We start from the raw sequence: 8,846 nt of genomic DNA, 5'->3' as shown, positions 1-8,846 counted from the left end.
ATTTTATGTATTTATCTTTTATGTTCGGCCTCCTTTGGTAGAATGTAAGCTTCAAGAAGGCAGAGATTTGCCCTGACTGGTTTGGCTCAGTGGATAGAGTGTCGGGCTGTGGACTGAAAGGTCCTGGGGTCGATTCCGGTCGAGGGCATGTACCTTGATTGCAGGCTCAGTCCCCAGTAGCGGGTGTGCAGGAGGCAGCTGATCGATGTTTCTCTCTATCCCTCTCCCTTCCTCTCTGTAAAAAATCAATAAGAATATATTTTTAAAAAAGAATAACACAATGCAAGCTAATATGAAGACTACATTCAGGAAGCACATCGCTGCAGCCAAGTGTCTTTGGAGGCACTGGGTTCTGGTTTTGGTGTGGCACCAGTTCCTCAGAAGAGATCAAGGAACCAATTGCCTTTTTTTTTTTAAATATATTTTATTGATTTTTTACAGCGAGGAAGGGAGAGGGATAGAGAGAAACATCGATCAGCTGCCTCTTGCACACCCCCTACTGGGGATGTGCCCGCAACCAAGGTACATGCCCTTGACCGGAATCGAACCTGGGACCCTTGAGTCCGCAGGCCGACGCTCTATCCACTGAGCCAAACTGGTTAGGGCGAACCAATTGCCTTTTAATTTTAAAATTTCAAGTTATCTTCTGCATAGTCCATATAGCAACAGCTCACAACTTACACTTTTTTATTTTTGAGAGAGAGAGAGAATGGGAGAGAGGAAGACAGGGAAAGAGAGTGAGAAAGAGAGACGTCAATGTGCTGTTCCACTTATTTAAGCATTCATTGGTTGATTCTTGTATGTGCCCTGACCCACAACCTTGTTGAATCAGGACGATACTCCAACCAACTGAGCTACTTGGCTAGGGCACAACTTACACTTTTTAAAGCATGCCCCTAAGGCATTTGTTAAAATACAGATGCCTAGGCCTCCACCCCAGAGAATCAGAATCAGGAGAGCTGAGGCAGAGCCCAGGAATCTGCATGTAACCAGAATTTCAGGTCATTCTGGTCTACGTGACCTCTCAAACCCAACTTGCGCAGGACAGTCTGGCTTACATCTGTTTACATCATAAAGTGCTCTTTCTCACTGTCAAAGGTGTCCTTGGCTTGGACAAAATATTATTTGGTCCCCTTTCCCCGATCCATGGCCAAATTTAAAAAAATACCACTGTAGCCCTAACTGGTTTGGCTCAGTGGATAAGAGCGTTGGCCTGCGGACTGAAGGGTCGCAGGTTCGATTTTGGTCAAGGGCATGTACTTTGGTTGTGGGCACATCCCCAGTGGGGGGTGTGCAGGAGGCAACTGACGGATGTTTCTCTCTTATCAATGTTTCGAACTCTCTATCCCTCTCCCTTCCTCTCTGTAAAAAATCAATAAAAATATATTTAAAAAAAATAACCACTGTAAGTTTAACCTTAAGCAGTTCCTTTATTTTGCCAATAGGAGTTCCTGAAAAAGAGAACGACGTCTAGAAATGACAAGAGTACTGTTAAGCACCCAGCCCAGTGACAGGTAAAAATGTTCCCTGCTACAGAGAATCCAAATGACCTATTTTTCCTTTGATGGATCATAAGAATTTAAGTATCCTTAGTCCATTCCCAGCAACTTTCAAAGATGCTTGTTGTTCACATATTGAATTTCAGAAACTCAGTAGTAGGCGAAGCTTACAGGTGAGAGAGGGAGGCGACTACTGGCCCGAGCTCAGGAAAAGACCACACCGAAGCACAATGAATCACAACTACCATTTTATTGTTAGATGATTGTGATACAGAATTGTCCACGTGCTCCGGGACTAGTTTGGCTATGACACACATCACAGATGGCTCTGCAACTTACAGGGAACATTATCTGAGCCGCACACATGTCCGGTCATGTTTTTCCAACAATCACAGCAACAAAACACTTTTCTCCACAGAACGTGGAGTGACAAATGAGCTCGAACCGAAGTCATCCTTCATTCATGACAGTGTAGACCAGCCAGGCCACAAAATAGCACAAAACACAAGGGGGCCAGGCTTCATTTCACGAACCACAAGACAGCTCATGAGCACTGGACACACGCATACATTCATCATTGTAATTAAGCTGACAGATGCACAGAGCAAACCAGATCAGATTGGGACTTATGGGTACACACATTGTAATGAACTTGTATTTCACACTTAAGTTAGTATTCTTCTCTTGTCAGATCTGTTATCTTTCCCGGTTTAGACTCTGCTTTGAGGAGTTATGATGAAAAATCGGCCAAGCAAGTAACTTTACATGTAAACACAGTGCTAGATATATTCATAACAGTGTGTTTTGCTCCGAATTCACTTTTCTTATTTGGTTCAAGCATTTCTTAGGTATTCACAACTTGTATCCTAAATCTGGGCAATGTCTCAGTGGCCAGCACTTGTGTACTCTGCGAGGATGTGAACTGAGAGCAGCAGATGGTGTGATGTGTACATGAACCTGAAGCAGCAATCACAACCTCAAATGATTCTAACAGCAACAATTCTGCAGAGCGAGATTAGGGTTAGGCAGGATGCTAAAGTGCTCTTCTCCATCCTCCTGAAACCTGTGGTGTGCTGTGCAGAACGGACTAGAGCACAGCTCTGGGTTTTGAAGCAGAGTGTAGCCTTCATTCAGTTCTGGTGCGGTGCAGCAGAAGAAGAGAGCATCATTGTAACAAGGAACACGATAGAAACAAAGGCAGGGGCACGATCACCCGATTCCTCCAACACCGCAGAGAGTCAACTTATATGTTTTAAATAGTCAGTACTTGACATTTCCTAGGTCAACCTGCCTTGGCTGTCTACTCAGAGTCCAGATACATTTCGTTTGGTCTGGTCTATAAAGGACTTTTGAGTATGTGCACAATGTATTGGTCAAAGCCACATGCCAGCTCTTAACGGGAACTTTGAAAAGTGAGAAGGAACTAAAGGATTTTAGGTGATGCTTTCCCCAGGAAGAGTTACACAGGCAGCAAGAGAAACAGGAAGCAGAGACAGGATCTTGGTGAGCCCTTTGGCGCTGGTTAGGACAGGCAGGCAAAATCTGTCTCCGGCCAGGCTCGGCGAGCAAGGCTTCGAAGTCTGCTATTCGGCCCGGTCCCCCTTCATTGGCAGGCAGTTGCCAGTGGTTTCAGATCCCTATCATTACTGACTTTTCCTGTAATGATCCTAAAACATTTGTCCTAGTTAAACATGTGGAATAGTAGGTAACCTCAGCAGTTTTTTAGACAAAGGCCCAAGCCAATTCTTAATGAAAAAATATAGTGCCTTTAAAACACAGATTGAGGTTTCCTGTGGTTATAAATGGTCAAATGACAAAAGGGAAAGGGAATTTCTACAAAAGGGGTGTTGTGATATATTATAAACAATATAAGCATTTAACTCATCTGTTTTCCCAAACTCGTCTCGTCACACTGCCTTGAGCACGGATGGGTAAATGGCCAGTGCCTTTGACTTCCAATCAGAATGAACTTTTGTAATTGCCTTTTTGATGCCCAGCATGTATGAAGAGCCAACACAGAGTTACAATGGGATGGTAAGAGTCTTTTTAATTTCTCTCAGAAAGAATCCCAAGGTAAGAATATTTGAAAACATGAAGTAGTTGTTACTGATATGCATTCCATTCTAAGGTTGCCATTAAACCACAAGGGGAACCGGAGAGCAGAAAGACCAGCCCCAGTGCCGGACTCAGACATTGCTTTGCTTTGCTTACATATTGTTTACAGAGTATTTATGACCTTTGACATTTGTGCTGTTTTAGCCCATTAGCAAAAGGTATATACAGAATTCAAATTAGCAGACCACTTTTAGGTTGGCAAAAGTTAGAATTATTTAATAGAATGTTCTTCCAAGTGAACTGTTATTATTCCAAAAGGATTCAATTCCAATAGAAAACAGAGTCCTCACTGAAAAGCCAAGCAGCAAAATGACTGAAGAAAATGGAATGGCAGGATTTTTCTGTCTATGAACATCTCAGATATGCATGAGAAAGATCTCTTATATCTACCAAACAAAGGGCATTTGGGCGTCATTTCTCACAAAAACAGCTTAAAGTCCATGGAATCTGAGTGGTGATAAAGAAAAGGCTCACGTTTCTTGGGTAATCGTGTGTTCCTGAGATGACAATCCTTTGGAAGCTCTAATTAAGAAATATAGACAAGAACTATCAAATATGAACACATCATGAGAGAGTTTCAGAAATTTCTACGGGGATTCTTATCAAAGGCTATTTCCTGAGACATGCAAGGGTACTGAAAATGTAATTCTCTGAGTACAAAAAAATAAAACATATAAAACCAATTTGATGCCTTTACTTTTCCCTTTAAAGACATTGCTAAAAATAAAGATTTATGATTATAGTCTAAACTCTTGTTTCACCTTTCTTTAAAAATTTCATTTCATTTTTTGAAAGGCCAGGCACGGACGGATGCTTTCATATACATTCTCTCTTTTACATACACTTTCTCTCCTAATACTTCTCCTAAAAGATCACTTCTTTACAGTTACAGAAATAAAAATAGAGTTCTTACAATGGAAACAAACTTAGTGGAATCCTAAAATGATTAGTTGCCATTTAAAGAATACCACTGTAATTCTTCACTTTTGGAATTATAACATGAAAAACGCAAACTTGATGGGAACTTTTAAAGACTGTAATTGCAATTCTGTACTTTTGGAAAACATAATGTGAAAAAAAAAATCCAAAATACCTCTCTACGTACATTAAAGCTCAAGCCATGGTATTCAAAATTTTAATGGTTTACACAATCTACTATATTTTGTGCTTTTTTAGTAATTAACCTTCCTGAGGCTGATTTTGTTCTTCGTGTTTGCTTAACTAAAGTGCTTAATAAAATTTCTACAGAATATATTAGCCTCTCCAAAGATGAGTATTATTTTGAACTACAATCTGACAAAAATCTAACTACATTTAATTATGCCTGATTAATCCAAATGCCACTGAGAGATCTATAGAACAGAGAAATGTTTTTCAGGTTAAGTTCATAGTCTTTTCACTGTGAGCTTCCTGGATTCAGTGTTATCACAAATCTACTACTCAGATCCCTATAACATTTTTAAAATCCCACCAAAATATTCCCAATAGTCCAAACTGGATAAACCATGGGACTCTAGACATCAACTTCTGATGCTTATCATTTTCAAGAGCCATGCAGATTCCACCCAACACTGAAGTCACCACTTCACTGGTGAGCATGTAGCCCGTGCAGAGCCCCCAGCGCTGGGGGAAAAGGAGGCACAGTTGGGAATTCAAATACTGTTCGGGATTTATTAACACTGCAAGGATATTCATTCAAGAAAGGAGTGGGCTTTCTTTTCATGTAGGCACTAAACTGTATCCAACAATTTTTTTTGGAGGCTGTCAGGAGTGATGTCCTAAGGTGCTTTTATTTATATGCAAATAAGCCCATTTAAAGGAGACAAATTGGCCCTACCTGTGGGAATGATTAAAGGCGTCCTAGCATCCTGTCTTTCTCCAATACTTAGCTCTACCCTCCATGAGTGACTACACAGGCAGGTGTCAGAGAATGGAAAGTGTCCACCATGGCTTTGCTGTTTCCTCCCAGGGAGTGGAACCACCACGGAGAGCAGCATCACCCTTTTGAAAAAAAAGTTTTTTTATTGATTTCAGAGAGGAAGGGAGAGGGAGAGAGAGAAACATCAATGATGAGAGAGAATCATTGATCGGCTGCCTCCTGCACACCCCACACTGGGGATTGAGCCCACAACCTCCTGGTCCCTAGGCCGACGCTCAACCACTTAGCCATGCCGGCTGAGCGAGTAGCATCACCCTTTGTCCCCATAGCTGGCGAGCACTATGGGGAAAAAATAAGACAAGAATAAAGTGGAGGCTGTGCTAGAAGAGGCGGAAGAGGACTATGTGGTGGGAAAAGTTCTCAACCATCGAGTGGTAAAGGGCAGAGTGGAGTCCTCGAGTGGAAGGGGTTCTCAGATGAGGACAACACATGGGAGCCAGAAAGAACCTGGACTGCCCCGACCTCAGTGCTGAGTTTTTACAGTCACAGAAAACAGCACATGTGACAGACAAATCAGAGGGAGGCCAGCACACAGCTGACTGATTCTGAAGATAAGGGAGAGAAGAGCAAACCAAAGAAGAATCAGAAAAGCCACAAAGCTTTGCCTGGGTTTTGGAGCTGGAGTGGATTACTGGTGCTACAGACCCCAGTGGAGAATTAATGTTTCTGATGAAATGGAAAAACTCTGATGAGGCCTACCTGGTACCAGTCAAGGAAGCTAATGTCAAGTGCTCTCAGGCTGTCATATACTTCTACGACGATTTAAATAAGGACTGTAAGAGATTGTTTAAAAGCTGTGAATGCCTGATAGGTACATCTTACTGAACATTCAAAGAAGAACTAATTACATATCCTCGTAAAACTATTCCAAAAAATTCAAGAGGAGGGAAGACTCCCAAGCTCATTTTACGAGACCAGCATCACCCTAATTCCAAAACTGGATAAAGACACTACAAAGAGAATTACAGGCCAATGTCCCTGATCAACATGGAGGCTAAAATCCTCACCAAAATGATAGCAAGCTGGATCCAGCAATACATTAAAAAGATCATACACCATGACCAAGTAGGATTTACTCCTGGGATGCAAGGCTGGTACACTATCTGCAAATCAATAAATGAAATGCAAGATAAAAATCACATGGATCACATCAATAAACAGGAAAAACACTTGATAAAATTCAGCACCCGTTTATAAAACTCTGAGCAAAGTGGGAATAGAGGGAGCATACCTCAACATAATAAAGGCCATATATGACAATCCCACAGCCAACATCATACTCAATGGGGAAAACTAAAACTTTCTCTTAAGAACAGGAACAAGACAGGATGTTCTTTCACCACTCTTATTCAACACAGTACTGGAAGTCCGGGCCACAGAAATCAGACAAAAAGATATAAAAGAAATCCACACTGGAAAGGAAGAAGTAAAACTGTTATTATTTGTAGATAACATTGTATATAGAGAACCCTGAAGATTCCACCAAAAATCTACTAAGACTGATAAAATGAATTCAGTAAAGTAGCAGAATACAAAATAAATATCCAGAAGTCTATTGCATTTTTATATATCAATAATGAAGTATCAGAAAGGGAAACTAAGAAAGCAATCCCATTTATAATTGTACCAAAAAGAAATAAAGCACCTAAGAATAAATTTAACAAAGGAAGTAAAAGATCGGTACTCAGAAAATTATACAACACTGAAGAAAGAAGTTGAGGAAGATACAAATAAATGGAAGCATATACTATGGTCATGGATAGGAAGATTTAAAATATCATTAAAATGTCCATGCTGCCAAAAGCAATCTATAGAGTCAATGTGATCCCCATCAAAACGCCAATGGCATATTTTGCAGGATTAGAATAATCCAAAAATTTATATGGAACCATTTTCTGAAGTTGACTATACCTCCCTACCTCTACTCCTGATATTGGGCCATCTTTTTAGTCACCTTGGGGGCAAGATCCACTGTGGAATCTGAGGAAGGCACAGCATTAGTGTCTCTTTTAACCCTGAAGATTAATAGTTACATGACCAGTGACACTTCCAAACTCCAAGAAAGAATTAGGACATGACTATGCTCACCACATTCCACAAATGAATTCTTACTCTGGGCTGTTTTATGATCAAAGTGTCATCCATGTAGACCTGGTGAATGTTAATGCACATCCCTTCCACTTCCCCAAGGCATTGAAAATAGAATTTTTACTTCAGCTCCAACTTGCATTAGCAGCCTTTATACTGCCCTAGGCTTGTCACTTTCCAGTGCATTTCTAGTGGGAAGAGCAGGGAGACCCCTACTCTGTTTCCCCTTGAAATGTGGAACAGCATGAATTTATGGGATTAAGTGGCAGTGACCAATGTTTTCCCCTAGCTAAATCAAGAATTTAATTAACTTCCTTCTTAGTTCGTTATATAGCGAGTTGGAAGTCCCTGTTTATACTAGAGTGTATTATGCTTCTGTTAATACGTTAGATTAAACTCAATTTGGTATCTATCTATATAAAAGGCTAATAATATGCTAAGTGCCCTTCCCACCTTCTGACCAGTCACTATGATGCGCACTGACCACCAGGGGGCAGATGCTCAATGCAGGAGCTGCCATGACGCACACAGAGAAAGGGCACCGCAGACCTGGCGCCCAGAAAGCAACACTCGGCTTCTCCCAAATGGGACACAGGCTCCGCCATCACCTTGAAGTGACAGCCCACCAAATTGCAGCAGATGCTGCCGAGACCCCATGGCACAAAATGCAGCCCATAGCCCAGCCCAGCCCCGAAACAGGGTCACTGTGGGTGCTGGGTAATGATGTCACATAGCAACGCCTGGCTTCCTCTCCCTAGCGACTAGCCTCCTTGGAGTTCCAGGACCACAGGTGGAAACATTTTACACTGTAACCAAATGTCTGTGAAGCGTTTTCCCATGCCTCATCTCATTTGATCCTCACAGAAGTCCTGGAGTAGGTAGATAGGAGACTCGGTGGAATCCTATTTTCTTTTCATTAGCCAGAAAATGGAGATTTAGAAAGCTTAGAAACTTGACCCGACTGAAAAGAAGAAATGGTGGACCTTGAAAATGACTTCAGGTTTTCTCACTGCACAGAACATAGTCAAACACTGCTGCAGTTAAATATTTTACCCTTTGTTCTCCCTGTGTGATCTACAATAATAATGTGCTTCATGATGATATTTACTGCTATGTTGCTGAAAGAGAAGTTGGGGTGCTTCACTGGGCTGGAAAAAGTTTAGCTAAATCAGAAAGCAGGTCTAATTAAGCAAGTTTATTCTATA

The 8,846-nt window shown here is 41.4% G+C and overlaps 1 pseudogene; it reads left to right on the top strand.

Annotated features, from left to right (window-relative positions):
• The first annotated feature begins 5,712 nt into the window (after positions 1 to 5,712).
• Positions 5,713 to 6,447, top strand: LOC102255961 (annotated as a pseudogene).
• Positions 6,448 to 8,846: the final 2,399 nt, after the last annotated feature.

The sequence above is a fragment of the Myotis brandtii genome, unplaced genomic scaffold (genome assembly GCF_000412655.1).
Source record: "Myotis brandtii unplaced genomic scaffold, ASM41265v1 scaffold156, whole genome shotgun sequence".
NCBI lineage: Eukaryota > Metazoa > Chordata > Mammalia > Chiroptera > Vespertilionidae > Myotis > Myotis brandtii.
The sequence above is the reverse complement of the archived record's forward strand: the minus strand, read 5'-3'. Positions and strand labels throughout refer to the sequence as shown.